This window comes from Tachyglossus aculeatus, chromosome 2, assembly GCF_015852505.1.
Source record: "Tachyglossus aculeatus isolate mTacAcu1 chromosome 2, mTacAcu1.pri, whole genome shotgun sequence".
Classification (NCBI taxonomy): domain Eukaryota; kingdom Metazoa; phylum Chordata; class Mammalia; order Monotremata; family Tachyglossidae; genus Tachyglossus; species Tachyglossus aculeatus.
This window is the reverse complement of record NC_052067.1, coordinates 106,733,815-106,761,107: the sequence shown is the minus strand read 5'-3', so window position 1 is coordinate 106,761,107 and position 27,293 is coordinate 106,733,815. Positions and strand designations below refer to the sequence as shown.

Here is a 27,293-nt window from a genome sequence, read left to right as displayed (position 1 = left end):
CTAAAATGTGAACTGCTGTGCAAATGACGAGTTGTGAACTCTCAAATCCTGCTCAAGATTAGTATAAAGTCAGTTTGGTTAAAAAAAACACACATCTTTGTGCAATTTAATTGGTTAGTGTGCACTGAAAAGCACTTTAGTTTTGCAACTTGTTGGCAAGTCTCTGAATGGCTGTGGCAGCAGGCCCAGATCCAAGTTTCCTGTTCAGACTTCCTGAACCTTGCCGATCCTGGAGGATTAAGGGACTAACAGCACTGAGTAAACACAGTTATCAGCAGAAAACCTTTTCTCCCTAATTTCAGTCCCCTCCTTTGATAAAGAGAGCTGACTAATAACAATGAACTACATTTATGCTCCAGAAGAACAACCGTTTTATCTTTGGAAAAAGAAAATTTGAAACTTATTCGAGTGCTGAGGAAGGTTTTCTCAGTACACTTTCTCAACATGCATTTTTTCTTGTAGCTTTCAGTTTAGCAGTCTTCACTTGGGGGAGTTTCAGGAGGCTGTGCTTGTCTTCCAAATGCTGAAGAGGATGATAGTTGCCTGCTGTCCTGGTGTGAAGGATCTTGATGGTAAGACATTTGCTTTGGCAGATTTTAATTTTTTTTAGCATCAGCGATTTTTACTTTCTCTTTAGGTTACTTGCTCATGATCACTTCTGTTTGGTGCTCTTTGCCTTTTTCCTCATAAGGAATTTATCTCCCCAGTGACATTCCTCTTTATTACTTGTAAACAAGCTTACTGCCTGGCTTGAAGAGATAGAAACTAAGTTGAATGCTGTGTTAAGGGAAATTTGAACAACCTTATCCCTACTGGTGTCATTTATACTTTAATCAAAATTTGAAGCAGTGTGGCTTAGTGGAAAGAGCATGGGGATGGGTTCCAATCCTGCCTCTGCCACTTGTCTGCTGTGTGACCTTGCACAAACTGCTTAACTTCTCTGTGTCTCAGTTCCCTCAAATGCAAAATGGGGAAGAACACTGTGAGCCTTATGTGGGACATTGCCTGTGTCCAGCCTGATTAGCTGGTATCTACCTCAGCGCTTAACACAGTGCCTGGCACATGGTAAGCACTTAAGAAATACCCTTAAAAAAATGTGATTCCCAGAGATGAAAGGCAGAAATGGGCCACATCACTGATAAGCTTTTTTACTTCACTTAAGTTACTGAAATTGCTTCTGTATTTTCAGAATGAGGTGCTTTATTTCAGGCCACAGGAAGCAATACATGCCCAGGGGCTTTTGTCAGTACACAGAACTTTTAGCTCTGGAACAAATAGGTCAAATAGGTCAGACTTCTCTTTAGCTGGGAATCTACCTGGAGCTTGACTACTGGCCTTCTGGGTAATCTTGGACAAGTCACAAGCCCTCTTGAAGGTCTCTGTTTCTTCATCTTAAAGAATAGAGATAAGATCAGCCTGAGCACACTGTGGTATCTGTTCTGTTAATCTTGTATCTGCCTCAGTGCTTAGATGTAGTAAGCATCTAATACATCCTAGTAATAATTTTTGTCCATTAAATGGAAAATTCTTTCTGAATGGCTAGATGGCAACTCTTGGTCCCAGAGAAGCTCTGGGAAGAACCCAGTATGGATTCCCATAATCTTCACTACCTCTGCCCTTCCTGTTGAAAGGGGTATGTTGGGGGGGGGGGGGGGTGTGAAGAGGGAGAGAGTGTGTGTACGTGTGAATATGTGTAGGGAATTGGTAAAAGAGAAAAGAGGAGAAAGAAGATGAGAGGTGAGTAGTAGAGAAAAGAATGTAATCAGAATAAAACAAAGCTCTCTCTCATTTTCCCTAACAATTTCTCTCACCCTTTGCTCTCTGAGGCTCTTAGCCATTGAGAATCAGTTGAGAAAGGCTGCTGAGTAAGATGACCTCAGAGACCATCCATCCCTCTGCCCAGGATAGGCAGCCCCCAGTAGTGCTGATGCTACTGATACAGATAGAATGAAGGGCTGGGAGGGGAAGGGTGCAGGAGATGGGTGGAACTTTGCTTTTGAACTAAAATTTTCTGCTAGATTCAGGACATGGTATTTGTTAAGTACTTACTAGGTACCAGACACTGTACTAAGCAACGGGGTGGATTCAAGCAAATTGGGTTGGACACAGTCCTTGTCCCATGTGGGGTTCACAGTCTCAATCCCCATTTTACAGATGAGGTAACTGAGGCACAGAGAAGTTAAGTGACTTGCCCAAGGTCACACAGCAGACGAGTGGCAGAACTGAGATCGGAACTCATGACCTTCTGACTCCCGGGGCTGTATTCTTCCAAATTAAACTTGAAATGTAGGATATTCTAACAGAAATACCTAGTTTGATCCTGGGGTACTTGTGGGGAAACTCCTGCACATTCCTGTTCTTGTAGCAGTCTGTGCCCTGGCCCACCCTCCCTCTCCAGCCTGGACAGCCTGCCAAATTCCTTCTCCAGGGGTTATCTAGGGGGCTTCAGACTCTTAGACTCCTACCCTCTTGTCACCCCTGCCCATCCTTTTCCCTGCAGCTGTGGTTCCTCCTTGCTCCGTCCTCCCTCTCTGCTCTGGGCCCAACCCCACCCAGCCAATCACTGCCTGGGAACTGTCTCTGAGGTCTGGAGGCTGTGACCCAGAGAACACTCCTACTGCATATATGACTCTGCTTGTGTGTGTGTGTGCCCGTGTGCACATCCCTTCTAAGACGAATGGAAGGTAAGATAAGCCACCACTCAGCTACGGATAAATCATAAAAGGAAGAGAGGGAGTTGCTGGGCAGGGACTGAGAAAGTCTCATTTGCTCAGGAAGCGGGCCAAGCTCACAAAAGAATGCTGAAGGAAGACCTCTGAGATAAGAGTTCTCTGCGTTCCCATGGCCTAGGGAGGGCTGAGTTGCCATGGCTGGGACTCCAGTGAATGAGTGCACCGAGGAGTTACTTCAATACTGAACAATAGCTATCAGACTATTTAGAAGAATTCTGGTGTCCGGCCTCCTGAAAACTTCAAAGGGACATACATCCATCAGGCCAAACCTGAAGTAAGTGAAAATCCTATGCCTATGTCCTCTGAGGGACATTCTTAGGGGAGGGTGAATTGGTGCTTTAGGAGATGCTACCCTGTTGAGTGGCAGAGCCATTGAGTCTAGGGGAAACAGTCTGCAAGGCATTATTGCTCCATGGAACCAATGGCTCCTGACCCTGTTCTAGAAAGGGAATGATTTAAAGTGAGTGATTCTCCCCTCTTCTGGACAGTGAGCCCATTGTAGTGCAGGGATTGTCTCTATTTGTTGCTGAATTATACTTCCCAAGTGCTTACTATAGTGCTCTGCATGCAGTAAGTGCTGAATAAATATGATTGAATGAATGAAGAGAGGAACCACCAAAGTAATTTCATTAATCAGTCAGTCAAGCAATCAATAGTATTTATTGAGTGCATACCAGGTGCAAAACACCTTGGGAAAGTACAGTGGTCCCTGACCTTGGGGGCTAGAAATCTTAACAGGGGAGTCATGCAGACATAAATTATTTACAAATAGAGGGAGCTGGAGGAAGAACAAGGATGAAACAGGCAGTAACATGAAAAAATCAGGATTAAATAGCTGAATGAATAACTAAATATTTACTTGATTATACAGATGTATAGAGAAGCAGCATGGCTCAGTGGAAAGAGTATGGGCTTGGGAGTCAGAGGTCATCGGTTCTAACCCCGGCTCCACCACTTGTCTGCTGTGTGACTTTGGGCAAGTCACTTAACTTCTCTGTGCCTCAGTTACCTCAGCTGGAAAATGGGAATTAAGACTGTGAGCCCCACGAGGTACAACCTAATTACCTTGTATCCCCCCCAGTGCTTAGAATAGTGCTTTGCACATAGTAAGTGCTTAACAAATACGATCATTACCATCATTATTAGAAGTACTGGGATGTATTTAAGCATATACACATGTGCTAATGAAGGCTGTTGAATTGATGTGACTTGAGGGTTTGTGAGTCAATTGGAGTAAGCTTCCTGGAGGAGGTTAGATTTTCAGAGACCTTTGAATATAGGTAGAAGAGGGTTCCAAATTCATGGGAGTCAAATTCATGAGGGACTGGCACAGTATGAATGAGAGGTCAGAGGTGAGAGAGTCAAGAGCAGAGAACAATTAGAATATTAGAACAGTGCTTTACACATAGTAAGCGCTTAATAAATGCCATAATAATAATAATAATAATGGCATTTGTTAAGCGCTTACTATGTGCAAAGCACTTTTCTAAGTGCTGGGGTGAATACAAGGTGATCAGGCTGTCCTATGTGGGGCTCAGAGTCTTAATCCCCATTTTACAGTTGAGGTAACTGGGGCACAGAGAAATTAAGTGACTTGCCCAAAGTCCCACAGCTGACAAGTGGTGGAGCTGGGATTAGAACCCATGACCTCTGACTCCCAAGCCCATGCTCTTTCCACTGAGCCACGCTGCTTCTCTTGGTGAGTAATAGTAGTAGTAGTAGTAGTAGTAGTAGTAGAAGATGAGTACTAGTAGTAATAATATTTACCAAGTGCTTTCACTGTGTAGACACTGTACCGAGTGCTGGGGAAAAATGTGAAAGAGGGAATTAGACATGATCTCTGTCCCTTGGGGTCTGGGAACTTGGGAGGAGCAAAGGCTCTGAAATGGTGAATAGTGGGTGAAGACCGCCGATTTGTAAAATGGAGAGAGCTGGTGGAGAACCTTGAAGTCAAAGGTAAGGAGTTTCTTAGACCGTGGTCCTCATGTTTGTCTTTGCCCCCTCTAGACTAATCTCATTGTGGTTAGGGAATGTGTCTGTTTATTGTTTTATTATATTCTCCCAAGTGCTTGGTACAGTGCTCTGCAAACCATGTGCTCAATAAATACAATTGAATGAATGAAGGAATGAATGACAGGAACGATCTGATTATAACTGAATGCCCTAGTGCTTACCACATACTTGGCATGGCCTAAGGGTTTAGCAAACGCCACAACTACTGTTATTATTCTGCTTGATTCATAGGGAAATAAGCAACTAAATTCCCAATCCCACCCTGGGCCCAGAAGTGAAAATCCAGCACCAGCTAATGACCCCATTCTACTTCTTATCAGCAAAATGAGTTGGGGAGCATCACTTCCCGTCCTCCCTTAGTCTTTGAAGGACTTCCCAGCCAGTGGTAATTCCACTATTCCTTATTCAAGTCCTATGGATTTGAAGTTCATAGGCAACCATCACAGATGAGGTTTAGTAAAGTTTAGTAAAGTTTATTTTGCACCCAGTGAGTCTCATTGTTAAGAAAATGCAGGCCTTTATTCATTCATTCAGTCAGTCAGTCATATATTTTGAGTGCTTATTGTGTGCACAGCAATGTACTAAGAACTTGGGAGAGTACAAAACAATAATAAACAGACACATTCCCTGCCCACAACGAGCTTACCTGTCTGAGTTTTCCTTGAGCAGGCATCCCTGACACCCCTTCTCTCATACATCCCAAAATGCCCTCTGCCTGCCTGTCTCTTGTCATGCTTAGGATATCAATCTGTGTCCCTCTGAACCAGGAGGGCTTACTCACCGCTGAAGAGTAGTTGAGCCCCAAACCAGTACCTTTACCAGTGCAGGTGTCTGGGACCTTATTCCTGGACTGTGGTTGTGTCTTGATATGTATGTTTGGGTGGGAGGTGGAGAGTATGAGAAGGGGGCCAAGGGAGGTCCTCTCCACCTTCTGTCAGCATCTCCAGGGCATAGCTGGGCCACCAGCTTCCTGATGGTTCCCTCCACCCATTGGTTCCTGTTTCACTTGGCTCTGGACACTCTCAGTTTCCCTAGATAATGGCAGTTACCAAGATGGGTGCATTGTGTTGAGGTAAAACCTCATGGGGCAGTCTGCTCCCCAAAACATATAACACCCATGGGTATTCACATATCCATCCTCCACACACACATCCACGACTGTAGGGACAGCCTACCGTCCTCCCTGTGGAAAAATTATTGGGCATCTAATAGTGATAATGATAATAATAAGAATAATGATTAAAATAACAATGTGGTGTTTGTTAAATAATAATAATAATAATAATGATAATGGCATTTATTAAGCGCTTACTATGTACAAAGCACTGTTCTAAGCGCTGGGGAGATTACAAGGAGATCAGGTTGTCCCACGGGGGGCTCACAGTTATAAGCCCCATTTTACAGATGAGGGAACTGAGGCCCAGAGAAGTGAAGTGACTTGCCCAAAGTCACACAGCTGACAACTGGGGGAGGCAGGATTTGAACCCATGACCTCTGACTCCAAAGCCCGTGCTCTTTCCACTGAGCCACGCTGCTTCTCTTAGTCCTTACTACCACCATACTAAACCCTGGAATCAATTCAAGATATTCAGGTCAGGCACTGTCCCTGTCCCACACAGGCTCACAGTTTTAAGTAGATAGAGACCTGGTATTAAATTCCAGTTTTAACAATGAGAAAACTGAGGCCCAGAGAAGTGAAATGACTTGCCTGAGGTCATGCAGCAGGCAAATGGCAGAGCTGAATTTAGAAACCAAGTCCCCTGACTCCCATGAGCCTGGGGTCTTTCCACTAGGCCATGCTGCTTCTCCAGGGTCTAACATGCAAGGTTCTGTACCAGCTACAGAAATAAACATGCAGTATGGCCTAATGGATAGAGTTTGGGCCTGGGAATCAGAAGGACCTAGGTTTTATTTCCAGCTCCACCAGTTGCCTGCTGTGTGGTCTATACACTTAACTTCTCTGTGTCTGTTAACTCATTTGTAAAATGGGGATTAAGACTGTGAACCCCACTGTGGGACATGGACCGTGTCTAACCTAATTAAGCTTGTATCTGTCCCAGCGTTTAGTGCAGTGCCTGGCATATAATAGGTACTTAATAAATACCATTAAAAAAAAGAGAAGACATGGTCCTGTTCTCAAGGCCATTTGAAAGCTAAAGAGAAAAATACCCACTACACAGTCTCCTTCACTACAGTGCCACACAACCAGTAAAGAGCTTGGAGGGCAACTGGGGAAATGATCTTCAGAGAGGATTAGGGTCAGAGAGTCCACATACAGGGAGTCAGGAGAGAACTGAAAAATCTTTTGTCTATCCCTCACCAATAGTCCAGGAATTCTAATAATAATAATAATAATAATAATGATAATAGTGTTTGTTAAACGCTAAAACTATGTGCCAAGAACTGTCATAAGTGCTGGGGTAGATACAAGGTAATCAGATTGGACAGTCCGTGTCCTGCGTGGAGTTTACAGTCTTAATCTCCATTTTACAGATGAGGTAATGAAGAACAGAGAAGTTAAGTGATTTGCCCAGGTCATACAGCAGACAAGTGGTGGAGCCAGATTTTGAACCCACGTCCTCTGATTCCCAAGCCCGTGCTCGTGCCACTAGGCCATGCTGCTGGATTCCAGCCCACACCGCTAACTGAGCACCCAATGGGGCAAACTAAGCCTTGTCCTAGGCAGTGGGGGAGTTACCAAGGAAGTAAAAAGAATCTTCCCTGAAATTCCTGCTTTTAAGAAGCTCTCGATTTCAAGGGGAGGCAGAACAAACACAAATGCACACATGTGAATGACGTTTTTTAATCTAGAAAAACGAGTTTTGAAATTGGTGACTTCTGGCTCTGAGCCTGAACACATAGTGGGGGATGGTGTGTGGTGATATTTCTCAGAGATTCGAGGCCTGAGCCCTGGAGTGGTGGCACTCTGAACACCTGTTTGGTAATAATAGGGGAAAGAAGGCTTGGGAAAAACGTTTTCCCTCCACTTACCCTGGTCCAAGGATTAGCCCTCCTGTGGTTGCTACTTTCGAGCACCACCCTAGCTCTCACTAACCAAAGTGCCAGAACAAGATTCTAAGCAATGAAAAGCCCTTTCTGAAGAGGCAAGTAGCAGAAGCGCATCAACCGGAGTCACCACTAACTCTTTCTGAAAGTCAACTACCAGTTAGGACCAAGTGGGTGAGTGGGTGGTGAGAAGAAAGCCAGCTTTAAGAGTGGAAGGCTGAGAGGCAGACCTAGATAATAGGAATACTACTACTGCTGCTACTACTACTACTACTACTACTACTACTACTACTACTACTACTACTAATAATAATAATGGCATTTCTTAAGCTCTATGTGCCAAGCACTGTTCTGAACGCTGGGGCAAATGCAACTTCACCTGTATATATGTATATATGTTTGTATGTATTTATTACTGTATTTATTTTATTTGTACATATTTGTTCTATTTATTTTATTTTGTTAATATGTTTTGTTTTGTTGTCTGTCTCCCCTTTCTAGACTGTGAGCCCGCTGTTGGGTAGGGACTGTCTCTAGATGTTGCCAGCTTGTACTTCCCAAGCGCTTAGTACAGTGCTCTGCACACAATAAGCACTCAATAAATACGATTGAATGAATGAATGAATGAATTTAAGCACCAGATTGAAGCACCAGCTTCAAGTATCTTGCAACTACATTCATAAACATCTCAAAGGAATATAGGAGGATCAAGGAAGCCCCAGTTCACAGAGTGCCCAGAGGGAATGAGGAGGGAAAGAGAAGACCACAGCTTCAAAGCACTCAATCACCATGCCCCCTCTCATCTTACCTTACTGATTTCCTACTGCAAGCCAGCCACTCACTTCACTAACACTGATCTCGATCTCATCTATCACACCTTTTACCCCTTGCCCACATTCTGCTTTTGGCTTGGGGACTCTCCATCTCATCTATCACACCATCTACCCCTTACCCACATTCTGCCTCTGGCTTGGAACTCCCGTCCCCTTCATATCTGACAGACCATCACCTTCCCCACTTTCAAAGCCTTATTAAAAATCACATCTTCTCCAAGAGACTCTCCCCAATCAAACCCTCATTTCCCTTATCCCCTCTCCCTTCTGTGCCACCCTTGCACTTGGATTTATACCAGCATGGGTCATTGGAAAGAGCATGGGCTTTGGAGTCAGAGGCCATGGGTTCAAATCCTGGCTCCACCAATTGTCAGCTGTGTGACTTAGGGCAAGTCACTTAACTTCTCTGGGCCTCAGTTACCTCAACTGTAAAATGGGGATTAAGACTGTGAGCCCCCCGTGGGACAACCTGATCACCTTGTAATCTCCCCAGTGCTTACAACAGTGCTTTGCATATAGTAAGCACTTAATAAATGCTATTATTATCATTATTATTATTATTATACCATTTAGTCACCCCTCTCTCAGCCCCATAGCACTTATGTACATATAACAGTTTATTTCTACTAGTGTCTGACTCTCCCTCTAGATTGATTGTAAGGTCCTGGTGGGCAGGGAATGTGTCTACCAACTCTGCCCTGTTGTATTCTTCCAAGTGCTCAGTACTCAACAGAGTCATGTGGGCATAATCTGGACAGGTTTTCCGAAGGGTAGCAGCTTCAAGCAGAGTTGGGAAGGATGGGGAAAAACCTATTTGATCTCCCCTTTCCCCTGCATGGTCCCAGCTTGGCAGCTCTATCCTGTTCTTTTCCTGGAACTGGAGAACAGGGTGAGGAAAGGAGCACTGTTATTAATGCAGTTTTCCCACCAACACTGAGGCCTGATCCCTTCAACCCATATATACCTGTATATATGTATATATGTTTGTACATATTTATTACTCTATTTATTTATTTATTTTACCTGTACATATCTATTCTATTTATTTTATTTTGTTAATATGTTTGGTTTTGTTCTCTGTCTCCACCTTCTAGACTGTGAGCCCACTGTTGGGTAGGGACCGTCTCTATATGTTGCCAACTTGGACTTCCCAAGCGCTTAGTACAGTGCTCTGCACACATTAAGCGCTCAATAAATGCGATTGATTGATTGATTGATTGACAGAGTGTGCTACCCAAAAGTAGCTTACAGTCTAGAAGGGGAGATAGGTATTGACATAAATAAATAAACAAACAAACAAATAAATAAATACATAAATACATAAATACATAAATAAATAATGGATATGTATATAAGTGTTGTGGGACTAAGGGTGGAGTGACTATTAAATGCCTAAAGGGTGCAGATACAAGTGCCTAGGTGATGCAGAAGGGTGAAGGATTCGGTGAAATGAGGGATTAGTTGGGAATAGCCTCTTGGAGATGTGATTTTAATTAGGCTTTGATGGTGGGGAAAGTGGTCTTGTTTTATGCTGTCAAGTCGTCTCTAACCCATAGGGTACCATGGACACATCTCTCCCAGAACACCCCACCTCCATCTGCAATCGTTCTACTATTGTATCCATATAATTTTCTTGGTAAGAATACAGCGGTGATTTACCATTACCTTCTTTCGCACAGTAAACTTGAGTCTCCTCCTTCGACCCTCTCCCGAGCATCTGCGGCCCAGCACAGAGGAATCTTGACTTGTAGCAGATCGCCTTCCACTCACTAGCCATGGGCCAAGCTAGGAATGGAATGGGTCAGCCTCTGCTTGACTCTCCCTCCCATAGTCGAGACTGGTAGAGTAGTGGAAACTCTCCAGGTGTGACCCTGAGAGGGTGGGAAAGTGGTGATCTGTTAAATATGAAGGGGTAAGGAGTTGGGGTAGTGGTGGTGTGTTAAAATATGAAGAGGGAGGGAGTTCTAGACCAGAGGGAGGATGTAGACAAGGGGCCAGTGGAGAGATAGATGAGATCGAGGTATAAGTGAGTAACTTGATGTTAGAAGAAGAAAGTGTATGGACTGGGTTGTAGTAGGAAATCATTGACATAAGGGAGGAGAGGGCATCTTTAAAGTTGATGGCAAGGAGTTTTTGTTTGATGCAGAGGTGGATGGAAAACACTGGATGCTTTTGAAGAGTGGGGAGATGTGGACTGAATGTCTTTTAGAAAAATGACCCAGGTAGCAAAGTAAAGAAAGGACTTGAGTAGGGAGAATCAGGAATCAAGGAGGCCAGTGAGGAGGCTGATACAGTATTCAAAGTAGAATAGGATAAGTGCTTGGCTTAAAGCAGTTTGGATGGAGAGAGGGGAAAGGGTGGACTGAGCCCAGGGTTGTGAAGGTAGAGCCAATAGAATTTGGTGGGAGATTATGTGTCCCCTTCATTTTCAGGAATGAGAAGCAGCTTGGCTCAAGAGAGAAGCAGCGGGGCTCAATGGAAGGAGAACGGGCTTGGGAGTCAGAGGTCATGGGTTCAAATTTGAAATGTCAGCAGGATAAGCAACACAACCAGGGAGAAGTGGGGGTGAGAGAGGGAAGAGAAGATTAGAGAAGGGTTTTTTTCCCCTTCTGGAATCCAAAAGGCCTTCCTTGACTAAGCTCTCCTTTCCTCTTCTCTCACTCCCTTCTGTGTTGCCCTGACTTGTTCCCTTTATTCATCCCCCATCCCAGTCCCACAATGCTTATGCACATATCTGTAATTTATTTATTTATATTAATGTCTGTTTCTCCCTCTAGACTGTAAACTCGTTGTGAGCAGGGAATGTGTCTGTTTACTATTATATTGTAGCCTCCCAAGTGCTTAGTGCTCTGCACATAAGTGTTCAATAAATACGACTGACTGACTAGCTGACTAACTGATTGATAACCAAGTAGAGATGTCTTGAAAGCAGGAGGAAATGTGAGACTATAAGCTCATTTTGGGCAGGGAATGTGTCTTCCAGTTTTTTAAAAAGTTTTTTTGTAAAGTGTTTACTGTGTGCCAGGCACTGTACTGAGATCCAGGGTAGATGCAAGCTAACCCAGTTGGACAGAGTCCATGTCCCACATGGGGCATGCAGTCTTAATCCCCATTTTACAGATGAGGTAACTGAAGCACACAGAAGTTAAGTGACTTGCTTAAGGTCACACAGCAGACGTGGCAGAGCTGGGATTAGAACCCAGGTCCGTCTAACTCCAAGTCCCTGGGTTTGCTTCACTAGGCCACACTGCTTCTCTGTTATACTGTACTCCCCAAGCACTTAATGCATTGGTCTTCACACAGTAAGTGCTCAATAAATACAATTGATTAACTGCAAAGAACGAAAGACATCTGCGCTGGAAATATAGATTCGGGAATTATCCGTATGGAGATGGTATTTGAAGCCATAGGAGTGAAAACGATTTCTAAAGGAGTGGTATAGATGGAGACTAGAAGGGGACCCAGAACTGAGCCAAGAGAGACTCCCGGTTTTATAGAGTAGGAGGCAGAGGAGGGGCCTGCCAAACACTCTGAAAAGAAGGGGCCAGAGAGATAGGACGAGAATGAGGAGTAGATACTGTCAGTGAAGCCAAAGTTGGATATTGTTTCCAGGAGAAGGGATTGGACTACATTGTCAAAGGGATCTGAAAAGTTGAGAGAATTAGGGTGGAATAAAGACCATTGTATTTAGCTAGAGGAAGGTCATGGGTACCTTAGAGAGAGCAGTTTCCATGAAGTGGAGAGGACAGAAACCAGATTAGAGGTGATTAAGGAGAGAAATGGAGGAGAGGAAGTGGACAACTCTCTCAAGAATTTAGGAAAAGAATGGTAGGAGGGAGATGGGGCAATACCTAGAGGGAGTCATGGGGTCATAAGATACCGGATACATAGGATAGGATAGGATAGGATACATGAGCATGTTTTAAAACAGTAGGGAAGAAGCCACTGGAAAGTAAATAGTTGCAGATTGCAGTCACAAAAAGTGAGGGGACCAGTGTTTTGAGAAGATGTAAAGGGATGGGGTTGTAGGTGCAGGTGGAGGAGGAGGATTTTGAGAGAAGGCAGGAGATCTCCTCTTGAGAAACTGTTAGGAAAGATGGGAGACTGGAAAAGAACTTTGGAGGAGGAAGGGACTGGAAAGGAGTAGGGGCGATTTTCCAGAAATCACACCTGATGGTTTCAATTTCATTGATAAAGTAGGAGGCCAGGTCATTAGGGGAAGAGATGGGGCTGCAGCGGAGGACAGGGAATTTGAGGAGGGAGTTAAAATGCCTGCAGTGGGTATGGGAGGCAGTAAGGACGGGGAAGTACCTCCCAAGCACTTAGTACAGTGCTCTGCACACAGCCCTCAATGAAAGCCATTGATTGATTGATTGATTGATTGTTGGGCAGAGGGAGTGCAGAATTAAAGCAGGTAAGGATAGATTTGTTATGGATGAGGTCAGCCTGGAGTCTGGATTTTTGCTAGTGGTGCTCTGCAGCTCGAGCACAGGGGCAGAGGAAGCATGCTGTGGAGGGAATCCAGGACTGTGGGTTAGTGGTATGAGATTAGTAGAGGGACAGGGGAGAGAGTGAGTTGAGTTGGGAGGAGAGTGGGGAAACAGGACAGATTTGCGGGGAGAGGGTGTGGGGGAGAGAAGACGTGTGGAAGAGGTTTTGGTTGGCTAGAGGAATTTCGAGGGGAGGGTGGAGATTGTAGATGGTAAAGATGAAATATGCTACTGTTTGATAGGGACTTTTGAAACCTGTGGGAGAGATTAAATCTGATACTGTGTGATAGTGACTGATGGAAACTGGATGATAATCAGCTATTTCACTGTGTGGTTAAGTAGAAACTGTACCTCAAGGAAACAGAAGAATCCTGTGTCTCAGATCAGTACTTCTGGGGGCAGACCTCTTCATTGGCTGCTACAAGCCTAGGCAGTTTTGTCTGCAGCACAGCAGTAATCATAAATCCTTCAGGCACTTCAGAAAACTTGGTGAGGAATGCAATGATATGGACGGTCCACTCACTTTTTCCACTGGAGTTCTCCCCTTTCCACGTTTGTTAACAATCATCATCATCATCATCATCATCAATCGTATTTATTGAGCGCTTACTATGTGCAGAGCACTGTACTAAGCACTTGTGAAGTACAAATTGGCAACATATAGAGACAGTCCCTACCCAACAGTGGGCTCACAGTCTAAAAGGGGGAAACTGAGAACAAAACCAAACATACTAACAAAATAAAATAAATAGAATAGATGTGTACAAGTAAAATAAATAAATAAATAAATAGAGTAATAAATATGTACAAACACATATACATATATACAGGTGCTGTGGGGAAGGGAAGGAGGTAAGATGGGGGGGATGGAGAGGGGGACGAGGGGGAGAGGAAGGAAGGGGCTCAGTCTGGGAAGGCCTCCTGGAGGAGGTGAGCTCTCAGCAGGGCCTTGAAGGGAGGAAGAGAGCTAGCTTGGCGGATGGGCAGAGGGAGGGCATTCCAGGCCCGGGGGATGACGTGGGCTGGGGGTCGATGGCGGGACAGGCGAGAACGAGGTACGGTGAGGAGATTAGCGGCGGAGGAGCGGAGGGTGTGGGCTGGGCTGTAGAAGGAGAGAAGGGAGGTGAGGTAGGAGGGGGCGAGGGGATGGAGAGCCTTGAAGCCCAGGGTGAGGAGTTTCTGCCTGATGCGCAGATTGATTGGTAGCCACTGGAGATTTTTGAGGAGGGGAGTAATATGCCCAGAGCGTTTCTGGACAAAGATAATCCGGGCAGCAGCATGAAGTATGGATTGAAGTGGAGAGAGACATGAGGATGGGAGATCAGAGAGAAGGCTGATGTAGTAGTCCAGACGGAATAGGATGAGAGCTTGAATGAGCAGGGTAGCGGTATGGATGGAGAGGAAAGGGCGGATCTTGGCAATGTTGCGGAGTAACTATCAGTAAAGTAGACTAGCAAGATGGGCTCCTATTAAGAGACAAGGTACTTCAGTACTATTTTTCTGAATAATATTTGGATACATTATATCAGGTTCATGTAGTAGGCCATGGACCATCACCCTGTTACAGAACAACTGAGAGTGCTAAACATTTTTGAAAGGAAAGCAGAACTTTGGGTAATGGATGGAAGCACATCACTCAAGAGAATGAATTTGTTTACAGCAAGGTTATGAGCATTAGGTAGCCAAAGGTATAATAATAATAATGGCATTTGCTAGGTGACTACTTTGTGACAGGCACTATAGTAAGCACTGGGGTGGATACAAGCAAATTGGGTTGTACACAGTCCCTGTCCCACATGGGGCTCAGAATCCCAATACCCATTTTACAGATGAGGTAACTGAGGCACAGAGAAGTGAAGTGACTTGCCCAAGGTCACACAGCAGACAAGTGGCAGAGCAGGGATTAGAACCCATGACCTTCTGACTCCCAATCCCATGTGAAGCATTACCCTAAGTGAATAGATGAGGAGTCAGCATTTTAATTCCTAATAACTGTGGTATATGTTGTGCATTTACTACGTGCCAGGCACTGTACTAAGCGCTGGGGTGAATGCAAGTTATTCAGGTTGGACACAGTTCATGTCCTTAATCTTTATCTCAGGTTTCCAGATGAGGTAATTGATGCCCAGAGAAGTGAAGTGACTTGCCCAAGGTCACATAGCAGACAAGTGGCAGAGCTGGGATTAGAACCCAGGATGTTCTGACTCTCAGGCTCATGCTCTGCCCACTAGGCCATGCTGCTTCTTTAATTCAGCCCTGGAATACAGTTCTGGAATTCCTCCAGGGCTCTAACCATTTTAGGCTAATGTAAGAATGTACCAGGGACAGAGAGAAGTTGTGAAAATTGTACCTATGTGGAGCAGGGATGGGTTATGTTGCCATGGGCTAAAATTTGGGCAGGCAGGGAACTTGCAGAAATCAAACAAAAAACTGGATTGCAGAGATCCAGATTGATTTTTATGAAACTAGATTTCTTAGTGAAATTGGCCACGAGCTGGAAATGGTTATATTGTAGTAACTCTGGAAGAACCCGCTCTCTGGAAAGACAGTGCAGTTTAGTCCCAAAGCGCAGGCCGGAGGAACATGGCTTTAATTGAAACCTGGGATGGATTCCCTGGGGAGTTTCTCATCATTTGAGAAAACCGATGCCTCATTCGTTGTTTTTTGTAGATCCTTAACCCCTCCTGGCCCAAGTCAAAAGCCCTAGGAGGTTTGATCAGGGGGATTCCTAGAGCAGAAGAAAGAGTCAGGTCTTCTTTCCTGAAATAGTCCTGGTACAGAGCCTTTGAACCATCAGTCTCTTGAGGGCAGGAGTCTTGTGAGATTTCCCACACGGTCTTAAAGGTCAAAGGGCGAGGCACGTTAGAGAAACAGTGTGGTTCAGTGGAAAAAGCACTGGCTTGGGAGTCAGAGGTCATGGGTTCTAATCCCGGCTCCACCACATGTCTGCTGTGTGACCTTGGGCAAGTCATTTAACTTCTCTGAGCCTCAGTTACCTCATCTGTAAAACGGGGATAAAGACTGTGAGACCCATGTGGGACAACCTGATCACCTTGTATCCCCTCCAGTGCTTAAAACAGTGCATTGCACATAGTAAGAACTTAACAAATGCCATTATTATTATCATTATTATTATTATTATTATGTAGCAAGGCTGTGAAGAGAAGCAAAAGAAACTCACTGGGGAATGCCCTCCATGGAGGAAGGAGTCCCTTTGCCCAGACTCCTCTAAAGACCAGCTGAATTTAGCTAGATTGAAAGCTCCTGGAGTGAGGGGATCATGTCCACTAATTCTATTTTTCTCTCCCAAGCCCTAAGTACAGTGCTCTGCCCACAGTAAGTGCTAAGTAAATACCACTGATTGATTGATTAATTGAACCTTCAGAAAAATTTCTGAAGTCAAGTCATGGCCTCTGGTTGGGGTCTTTCCTTGTGAAATCCTGTCCTTTAACATTGGAGCTGTAAGAGTTTAGCCATGATTCTAAGCAACTTATGATGACTGTAAGCTCCAAATAATAATAATTGTGGTATTTGTTAAGTGCTTACTGTGTGCCAGGCACTGTTCTAAGCTCTGGGGTGGGTACAAGCAAATCAGGTTGGACACAGTTTCTTTGCCATGTGGGGCTCAAAGTCTCAATCTACATTTTACAGATGAGGTAACTGAGGCACAGAGAAATGAAGTGACTTTTCCAAGTTCACACAGCAAAATGCCAGAGGCAGGATTAGAACCCGTGACATTCTGAATGAGGCCCATGCTTTATCCACTACACAATGTAAGCTCAATGTTGGCAGGGAACATGTATATAAACCCTGTTTTATTGTACTCACCCAGTTGCTTAGTCCAGTGCTCTGCACATAGTAAAGGCTCAATAATACTATTGGCTGATTGATTGAAGAAAGGAATCTGCGGATACAATTGGTTTGAGAATTGGTATTCCCACAGCCAAAATGAAATGGAGGATCTAGTCCTTCCTTTGGCCGGAATTATTATCCATGCTGAATAGATGGATGTTCTCAGGTTCATCAGATAATTGTGTTGCAATTTGCCTTGCTTGAACTAGGTCGGCATATTCTATAGGAATAGTCATGCTTTTACTTACTGTGTTGTGCTTTTCCCCACTTCATTCTATATGACTAATTTCCTCACTAAATTAAACCTGCCTTTCCATGGTTGCTCACTTCTGTTTCTTACCACTGGTATCTCACAACCTCCCCTGTGACATCACCCACTTCAACCGGGTCAAATGACTAAATGAGAAATAGGCCCAACAGCATAGAAATGTCAAGAAACTAAGGTCCTGTCTTCAAAAACATTTCCTTGGAGATATGAAAAATAAACAATTAAAAGAACTAATGATACAGGGTCAAAGGGCTAACCCATACCTCAGTGATCTTAGTTTACTCCTTATGCTATTCTTTTGCCAGCGTGGCTCAATGGAAAGAGCACGGGCTTGGAAGTCAGAGGTCATGGGTTCAAATCCCAGCTCTGCCAATTGTCAGCTGTGTGACTTTGGGCAAGTCGCTTATCTTCTCTGTGCCTCAGTTACCTCATCTGCAAAATGGGGATGAAGACTGTGAGCCCCACGTGGGACAATCTGATCACCTTGTATTCTCCCCAGTGCTTAGAACAGTGCTTTGCACACAGTAAGCTCTTAACAAATGCCATCATTATTTATTATTATTTATTTACCAAGATGACATTGTTCAAGAAAAGCACTAATGATATTTTTAGTGAGCCTAATATGAAACTTGAAGTGAAGCTATAATGCAAGATGATTACGTTAGCTCTGTTCCCCAAAGAATATTGTCTGAAGTTTCCCTGGTAATGAAATTTGGTCTCTGCCACGAAGTATGGAGGTGAGCTAGTGGAGGTACTGGAGGGTCGGGGGGATATGGGGCGATATGAGTGGTGGTTATCAATACAACATTCAAAGCAGGACTTCATCTGAAGTAGGTGCCTGTAATTGATTTATTTATATTAATGTCTGTCTCCCCCTCTAGACTGTAAACTTGTTATGGGCAGGGAATCTGTCTGTTATTGTATGGTACTTTTCCAAGCACTTAGTACAGTGCTCTGCACACAGTAAGCACTCAATAAGTACGATTGAATGAATGAATGAATAAATGAGGATACCATTCCACTTGTTCTCAGGAGAGGTGGAGAGCACCCTGCTTTCTTTCAGGGACCTGGACTCCATCATCCCAGACACCAGGGGTAGGAATTTTTTTTTCTTAATGGTATTTTTAAGTGCTTACTTTGTTCCAGGCACTGTTCTAAATGGTGAGGTAGATTCAAATTGGTCAGGTTGGACACAGTCCCTGTCCCACATGGGGCTCACGTCTTAATCCCTATTTTACAGATGTGGTAACTGAGGCACAGAGAAGTGACTTGTCCAAGGTCACAAAGCAAACAAGCACAGATCTGGGATTAGAACCCAGGTCTTTCTGACTCCAGGCCCATGCTCTATCCACCAAACCACGCTGCTTCTGCTTGGAGTGAGGACCCGTGGTAGTGGGATTCTGGATCTCTAGAGGTGGTAGGTAGGTATTGTCCTGCCTGAGTCTTGAACCCTTTCTGGAGGAGGTGGCAAGAGGGTGTGGTGAGTGGAACCTGAGGGTAAGCCCTGTAATGAAGCGAAACCATGTGGCTTCCTTATTTTTCCAACTGTATGATTCCTGGCTTCCTTTTTTCTTGCCCTTCAGGCACTTTGAATAAATCCTGCTACCCCTCAATTGTACACATGATTCCTCTCTGTCTTTTGTGTCCAGCCAAACTCTCCCTTCTAAGTTTCTTGTCCATCTGTCTGCCTCCCAAACTCTGTCCCCAGCATCACCACTCAGGGATTTTTTTGAGTTTTTCTTTAATGGTATCTGTTAGGCCCTTATTATGTTCCAGGCACTGTTCTAAGCACTGAGGTAAAGTACTAAGCTCTGAGTCACTGTACTGAGCACTAAGATACTGTTCTAAGCACTGAGCACTGTACTAAAGGCTGATGCTTCCCCAGCTCAGGACACTGGGAACAACATTGTTAGCATGTCTAAGCCCCTTCTCCGTCTCAGCTGACTTGGGTCTACAAATTGGTCATTTGGGCGTTTTCCTGTGGTAGTAAAAAGGTCCTGCTTGGGAAACACCCAGTTTCACTGAGGTCAAGAAAATTAGCATTTAAAAACAGTACTGTGCTGTGCCTAGGGCCTGAGCTATAGTAAACAAGAAGGTTCACAGCCGGGAACAGAGCATTTCTTTTGAGTGAGAAAAAATCCAAACTAGCGGGTGTGAGCCAGTATGGTTTCTGAAATTAACATGGGTGGAGGGCTGCTCCAACCACATCAGGGATACCCACAGTGGGCGCCTGTGGGCAGCGGCGATTCAGCTCTGTGCCCCTGTTATTCTAGACAACAACAGTGGGGTGGAGTGTTTTTCTGAAGGTTCCATGTAGTCTGGGAAATCAGAATTTGGTTTAAATGGGAAGCACACTGGGAGGGCAGTACGCCTGCCCTTCTGCTCATTTCATCTTAGACAGACAGACTGAGAACAACTCTGTGACTTCTGAATTAATGAGCCTGGAACCCTGGTAAGAAATGAGTGCTTTCCCACTGAATTAATCAAATATGAATCAGGAGCCAGATTGCTCTTTTTCTCCACATGACCAGGGTTCCTGGAAATCTTTGTCACAGGCACACACACACACACACACACACACACACACACACACACACACACACACACACACACAATCTCACAGACCTACATATGGTAAGGAAAAGGGAAGAATACAGGGCAGCCTCTGTTCCATTTGGGGTGAAAGAGCCTCCAGGACCCTCCAGTGCAGGAGAGAGCATGGGGCTGGGAGTCAGAAGGACTTGGGTTCTAATCCTGCCTCTGCCATTGACTGCATTCATTCCCAAGGCTTCAACTATCGTCTCTATGCTGATGACACCCAAATTTACATCTCTTCCCCTGCTCTCTCTCCCTCCCTCCAGGCTCGCATCTCCTCCTGCCTTCAGGACATCTCCATTTGGATGTCTGTCTGCCACCTAAAACTCAACATGTCTAAGACTGAACTCCTTGTCTTCCCTCACAAACCCTGCCCTCTCCCTGACTTTCCCATCACTGTTGATGGCACTACCATCCTTCCCGTCTCACAAGCCCGTAACCTTGTTGTCATCTTCGACTCTGCTCTCTCGTTCACCCCTCACATCCAAGCCGTCACCAAAACCTGCCGGTCTCACCTCTGCAACATTGCCAAGATCCGCCCTTTCCTCTCCATCCAACCGCTACCCTGCTCGTTCAAGCTCTCATCCTATCCCGTCTGGATTACTGTATCAGCCTCCTCTCCGATCTCCCATCCTCCTGTCTCTCCTCACTTCAATCCATACTTCACACCGCTGCCCGGATTGTCTTTGTCCAGAAATGCTCTGGGCATGTTACTCCCCTCCTCAAAAATCTCCAGTGGCTACCAATCAACCTATGCATCAGGCAGAAACTTCTCACCCTCGGCTTCAAGGCTGTCCATCACCTCGCCCCCTCCTACCTCATCTCCCTTCTCTCCTTCTACAGCCCAGCCCACACCCTCCGCTCCTCTGCCACTAATCTCCTCACCATGCCTCGTTCTCACCTGTCCCGCCATTGACCCCCGGCCCACATCATCCCCCTGGCCTGGAATGCCCTCCCTCCCCACATCCGCCAAGGGAGCTCTCTTCCTCCATTCAAGGCCCTACTGAGAGCTCACCTCCTCCAGGAGGCCTTCCCAGACTGAGCCCCCTCTTTCTTCTCCCTCTCCTCCCCCTCCTCATCCCCCCCTTACCTCCTTCCCCTCCCCACAGCACCTGTATATATGTATATATGTTTGTATTTATTACTCTATTTGTTTTACTTGTACATATTTATTCTATTTATTTTATTTTGTTAATATGTTTTGTTTTGTTCTCTGTCTCCCCCTTCTAGACTGTGAGCCCACCATTGGGTAGGGACCGTCTCTATTTGTTGCCAACTTGTACTTCCCAAGCGCTTAGTATAGTGCTCTGCACATAGTAAGTGCTCAATAAATATGATTGAATGAATGAATGAATACTGTTTGAACTTGGGCAAGTCACTTAACATCTCTGCTTTGTTTTGTTGTCTGCCTCCCCCTTCTAGACTTTGAGCCCATTGTTGGGTAGAGACCATCTCTATATGTTGCCAACTTGTACTTCCCAAGCACTTAGTACAGTGCTCTGCACACAGTAAGCACTCAATAAATACGATTGAATGAATGAATGAATGAATCTCTGTTCCTCTGTTCCCTCGTCCCAGGCGACTGGGAAGAGAGAGAGCCCCACGCGGGACAGGGACTGTGCCCAACCTGATTAGCTTGTATCTACCCCACTTAGTATAGTGCCTGGCATATAGTAAGTGCATAACAAATACCATAAAAAAAATAACTCTAGTCTCTGCAGAAAACAGCCTCACATTGAAGAACACTCTGAGCCGAGAACGGAGTTAGGAATCCAGAGCAAAAGAACAGACTTGTGCTGTTCACAGGTGGCATGAGAAATGTGCTGTTGTCTGGGAACTTGATAACAGTGCCTTCTCCCCTGCAGGGTGAGGTTCCCCAGAGCTGTGGTTATGTTTTTGTGAGTCCATTCTCCTTGCCCTTGATACTAATAATCACTGTGGTATTTGTTAAGCACTTATTATGTGTCAAACTTTGTATGAAGCTCTGGGATGGATTCAATACTCTCAGATCAGACACAATCCCTGTCTCAAATGGGGCTTTCTGATTTTGCATTTCTCTCTCTTTCCAGTCTCCTCAGAGGCAGAGGGAGGGGGAGTAGGCCATAGCTAATGTCTCACATTCTCCCCTCCCTGATATTTCTTCTAGAATGCATCTGCATGGCCTAGTGAAAAGAGTCTGGGACCGGGAATCTGGAAAACTGTGTTTTAATCCCAGATCTGCCTTTGACCTTTTGTGTGACATTGAGCAACTTCCCTGTAAAACAGGATAAAAACACCTGAGCTATCTACCTGTTAGATTGTGGGTCTTGTGTGGGATGGGATTATGTCTGATTTATTTTATCTTATTTTAGCGCAGCATTTGGCACATAGTGCATGTTTAATAGATGCAGTGACTAAACTTCCCAGCAGTCAGGAAGGATTTTCAATGTATGGAGGAAGGGAGGGAGAACACCCACTCAAATATTTATGTATCATACTCCCCCCTAATATAGGATGGGATAGTTTCAAAATCTAATGCTCATGTCATGTGTATTTATTGATTCTTGAGCATGAGTACAACAAAGTCATTCCAAATTGGCAGCATTTTATCATTTTTGTGTTTGTCAAATTTCAAAAATTGTGTCCTCTTTTAAAGCCACCACAGGCTGGCTTTGAATCTGACAAATGTTGCACTGTATGATGAACAAAAGTAAGCAACAGCGTGGCCTAGTGTAAGGAGCACAAACCTGGGAATCAGAGGACCTGGGATCAAATTCTAGCTTCCCTATTTGCCTGCTGTGTGACCTTAGGCAATTACTTAACTTCTCTGTGCCTCCGTTTCCTCAACTGGAAAATAAGAATAAAATATATGTTCTCCCTTCTATTTAGACTGCGAACACTCTTTGGGACAGGGACTATGTCTGACATTCATTCAATCGTATTTACTGAGCTCTTACAGTGTGCAGAGCACCGTACTAAGCGCTTGGGAAGTACAAGTTGGCAACATATAGAGACGGTCCCTACCCAACAACGAGCTCACAGTCTAGAAGGGGGACATGATTAACTTGTATCTCCCCCAACACTTAGAATACTGGTTGACACAGGAAAGTGCTTAACAAATGCCATAAAACAAATGTACAAGAAAGCAAAAGAAAGTACCCAGCAGAAAAGGGCATATAAAACTATTTACATGATCATATATGGTAAGAATCCTGGCTCTGCCCACTTGCCTATTTTGTGACCTTGGGCAAGGCACTTCACTTCTCAGTGCCTCAGTTGCCTCATCTGTAAAATGGGGAATAAACACCTGTTCTCCTCCTACTTAGACTGTGAACTCCATGCAGGACAGGGATTGTGTCCAACCTGACTAACTGATATCTACCCCAGTGCTTAGAACAATGTTTGATACATAGGAAGTGCTTAACAAATGCCATAAAATAAAATTAAAAAATCCCAAGGTAGCCCAGATGAAAGGCTGAGTTTTGAAGAATTCACTTGTCAGGATAATACAATTAATCTTAATTGACGCCAAAGGTACGCTATCCGTGACCTTTAAATAACTACATCCATATCTACATCACACTCTTAGGTGTAAGTTGGGAGGTTATTTCTGTTTCTTGTAAATTGGTAGGTTATTTCTGTTTCTTGCTAAGGAAAGTATTACACAGTGAACTGACTAATCAAAAAACAACTTGACTGCTATGCGACGTTGAGTAAGTCATTTGACTTCTCTGTGGCCCAGTTACCTCAGCTGCAAAATGGGAATTCAGTGTATGGTCTCCCTCCTACTTAGACTGTGAGCCCCATGTCAGGGCAGGAACTGTATCCAGCCTAATTAATTTGTACCTACTCAGCACTTAGAACAATGCTTGACACAAAGTGCTTAACAAATACCATGAAAACACAACAAGACTGCCAAAATATTGGGATGGGCAAAATATCAATGCCTCCTGAAGTTTGATGAGCTCAGCTTGCTGATTTTTAGGAATGCTTTTTGTTTTTATGATGAGTTGGGGCTCTCTTCATGAGCTAATCATAATCACTCCTCCCCTACCATGCCTTTCCCATCCTCAACCTCTCCAGAATTTGAACAATGTCCCTTTTCAGAAGGGTTATCACAAAATGCCAGAAGGACATTAGCAACAGGAAGAAGGAAGGGGAGATGTTCAAGGCTGAGGAGGTGATAACAAGCAGAATATGCCCTGGAGAATCTTTCACTTTTTTGATGAGGCTGTTTGGAATGGACTCTTATAGTTAGACTTTATATTCCATTAGATTGTTAACTCCTTGAAGGCTGATTGTGTTTTCTAATAATAATAATTATGGTATTGGTTGAGCACTTACTGTGTGCCAAGCACAGTTCTAAGTGCTGGAATTGTGGTATTTGTTAAGCATTTACTGTGTGCCAAGTACTGTACTAGGTGCTCAGATGAATACAAGATGATCAGGTGGGATGTGGTCCCTGTCCCACATGGAAAGCACAGTCTAAGTGGGAGGGAGATTAGGTAATTTACTCCCTCTTCTGCAGATGAGGAAACTGAGGCACAGGGAAGTGAAGTGACTTGCCTAAGTTTACACAACAAACAAGTAGCAGATCCTGGAATTAGAACCCAGATCCTCTTACTCCTAGCCCCATGCTCTTTCCAGTAGGCCACACTGCTTTTACCTCTATGGTACCTTTCCAAGTGCTTAGTATAGTGCACACAGTAAGCGCTCCAAAGATACAATTGATTACTTTGAGGAATTTAAAGCCTGCTAGGAGGTTAGGCTGATCATGTCACTCCCCTCCACAATTCCAATTATTGTCATTTGTAAAGACAAAGATTCCTGAGCATCTGTGGTTGGCTGGCTAGCTGGCTATCACTTAGCCAGTGCTCTCCTCTCACGCTTCACCCCAGCTCATGCTATTTGCCCCTCCCAACAAAATCTTCTAAGTGAACTTTGCTCTCAACTCTCTCACCAGAGGCTCACTGTTCTCACCTTTTCCCCTGCCTAAAGCACCTTTCCTTCTCAGTTTCACCAAACCACATCCTTCCATTTTTTTGAAATCTGCTAAAAAAGCCATGCCTATGAGGCCTTCCTGGACTCATTTCCCCACCTTCCCAATCATGCCATTTCACAGGCCGCTCGTACTTATCTGGCTATTAATGGTGCATTTATTTATTTGTGTCTGTTATCTCAACTTTTCTCACTTTGAACTGTGGCATAGTCATCCATTTTTATGCACTACCCCTACTGTCAGATTATAAACTCTCTGAGGAAATGGATCCAGCAATCAGTGTTGTTGATACTGGTAGTTGGGGGCTTTAGGTTCCCACTTTCCATCAATACCAATACGTTGGATTTGGGAAAGGCGCCGACTGAAGGGGAGCCTCAAGGACACAGTCCAGGGTCCTCACCTGTTTCTGGAGCTTTCCGGGCTGCTCTACTATGGATAGGACCAGCAAAGATCCCTGTGTCCAGTTCCAGTCTGCAGAGGCCCTAGGTCGGGGGTGGTTCATAGCTCAGAGGTTTGTAGGAGCCGTTTGGCAGGAATGGAAGGAGGCTAGCTTCCGAAATGAACCAAGTGGCTTCTGACCCCAGTGCTCTCCCCTGAGGAGATTTGAAGCTGTGGTGGAAGCGTGTGGGGCTGTGGGAGCCTCTAGAATTGCCCTTGCCATCCAGGAGTTTGGGGGACTTAGAGCTTAGATTTAGGTGTGGAGTGGGTATAGTGAGCAACTTTGGACTGAAGGGGATTCCAAGTGGACCTTTTCCTTCACCACACCACCCTCCTGTATTCACTCTGGACCCACAGACCACCAACTCTTGCCCGCAGACTCTTTTTGCAGCCCACTCACCATCCACAAAGGAAGTCTACTTGCCTGACTCCAACCTTCATTTCTGCTGTTGGTACCATGGGTGGGTCAGGTTGGGTAAGGCATTCTGGGGATATTGCAGATCTCTCTCAGGTTGGGCAGAACAGATATTAGATATGCACCCCCACCCTCACCTACACATGTATGCACGCACATGTGCATGTGCGCACACACACAGGCACACACACACACACAGACACACAAGCACACACATCCACCATTTCTCCTTCTATTGCACAGATGGTCGTTCTGCCCATTCTGTCATCTTCACTCATAGTTGAATGGTGAGAGGTGGGCTGGGGATAAAGGAGGGGATGGGTGGCCTCAAGTGGCACAATCCTGGTCTGGGCTTACCTTAGGTATGGCAGCCTCGGTGATAACACACCCACTGACTCACCCTCGTCTGGCCCGTTCCCAGATCCTAACACTGATTACCAACCCACAGCTTTGCTGAGTATTTACAGAAAGGTTGGGTAAGTGAGTACCTTGCAGAGGTCTCTAGCACCAGGTCAGCCTGTTCCTGACCTGTCCTTGGTGTTCTGGAGCCTGGCCAGGGTTCAGTGCTTTGTTGGTGGGCAAGGAGGGCTGTGGGGTGTTTAAAGGGTCTCTGTGCCTATTGACGAGCTCAAACAAACCACACATTCCAATGGGCCCTTTAAATGTCCACCTGAGTGTGCTACCAAAAGCTTGGTATCAATCAATCAATCAATCAGTTGTATTTATTGAGACCTTACTGTATGCAATGCACTCTACTAAGTGCTTGGAAGAGTACAGTATAACAATATAACAGACACATTCCCTGCCCTCAATGAGCTTACAGTATAAAGGGGCAGACCAACATTAATATAAAGAAATAAATTATGGAAAAATAATAATAATTATTATTATTATTGTATCTGTTAAGGGCTTACTATGTGCTAGGCACTGTACTAAGCACTGGGATGGATACAAGCACATCAGGTTGGACACAGTCCCTGTCCCACATAGGCCTCACAATCTTCATCCCCATTTTACAGATGAGGTAACTGAGGCACCAAAGAAGTAAAGTGACTTGCCCAAGGCCACACAGCAGACAAGTGGTGGACCTGGGATTAGAACCCATGAACTCCTGACTCCCAGGCTTGTGCTCTATCCACTATGGTACGCTTCTCCATGTTGCTAGCACAAAGGGCTGTGGTATCCCACTGTCACTGGCCTCTGCATCATTGACCCCGGTGTCACTGGCCTATGTTTCACTGTCCTAGGTGTCACCAGTCCTAGGCGTAGGGTCAAAGAGCAGGTCGCCATCCTAAATGCAGAGATGAGCTAGGGGAGGGTGTTGAGGGCAGGCCTTTGGAAGACGTGGGACTTTGAGGACAAGAAAGGGGGAAAGGGGGAAAAGAGGGAGAAGACAAGGAAGGAAAAGAGGGGGTCTAAAGGGAGTTGTAGAAGGGGAGAAGGAGGAGATGCATGGGAAGAATGAGAAGATGAAGGGGAATAGGAGAAAGAGAAAGAGTGTGTGTGTGTGTGTGTGCGCGCGCACACGCTTTGGGGAGAAGGTAAAAGCCTTTTTATTTTTCATATTGCATCATCTCCTCTGCCTCTGCTAATGCCCCAACGGTTTCTATGACCATCTTTGGCTCTGGGTGCAGGCCAAAGGCTCCTGCCACCCCTGTCCCCAGCACACCACG

At 44.9% G+C, this 27,293-nt stretch overlaps 1 protein-coding gene and 1 non-coding gene across 4 annotated transcripts in view; one reads left to right on the top strand and one right to left on the bottom strand.

Annotated features, from left to right (window-relative positions):
- Positions 1 to 256: 256 nt before the first annotated feature.
- IL1R1 (interleukin 1 receptor type 1) overlaps positions 257 to 27,293 on the top strand; it is an 83,826-nt gene continuing 56,789 nt past the window's right edge. For 2 of the 3 annotated variants that reach the window (XM_038772916.1, XM_038772906.1), the window contains exon 1: positions 257 to 572. The gene's annotated coding sequence lies outside the window, so the exon portion shown is untranslated. Of the gene's footprint in view, positions 573 to 2,632; positions 3,007 to 27,293 lie in introns of those variants that run through there. The other variant, XM_038772924.1, reaches the window with a different exon arrangement.
- LOC119924774 lies at positions 10,328 to 10,465 on the bottom strand. Its single transcript, XR_005449470.1, has one exon. It is a non-coding gene; the product is annotated as a small nucleolar RNA SNORA7 (small nucleolar RNA).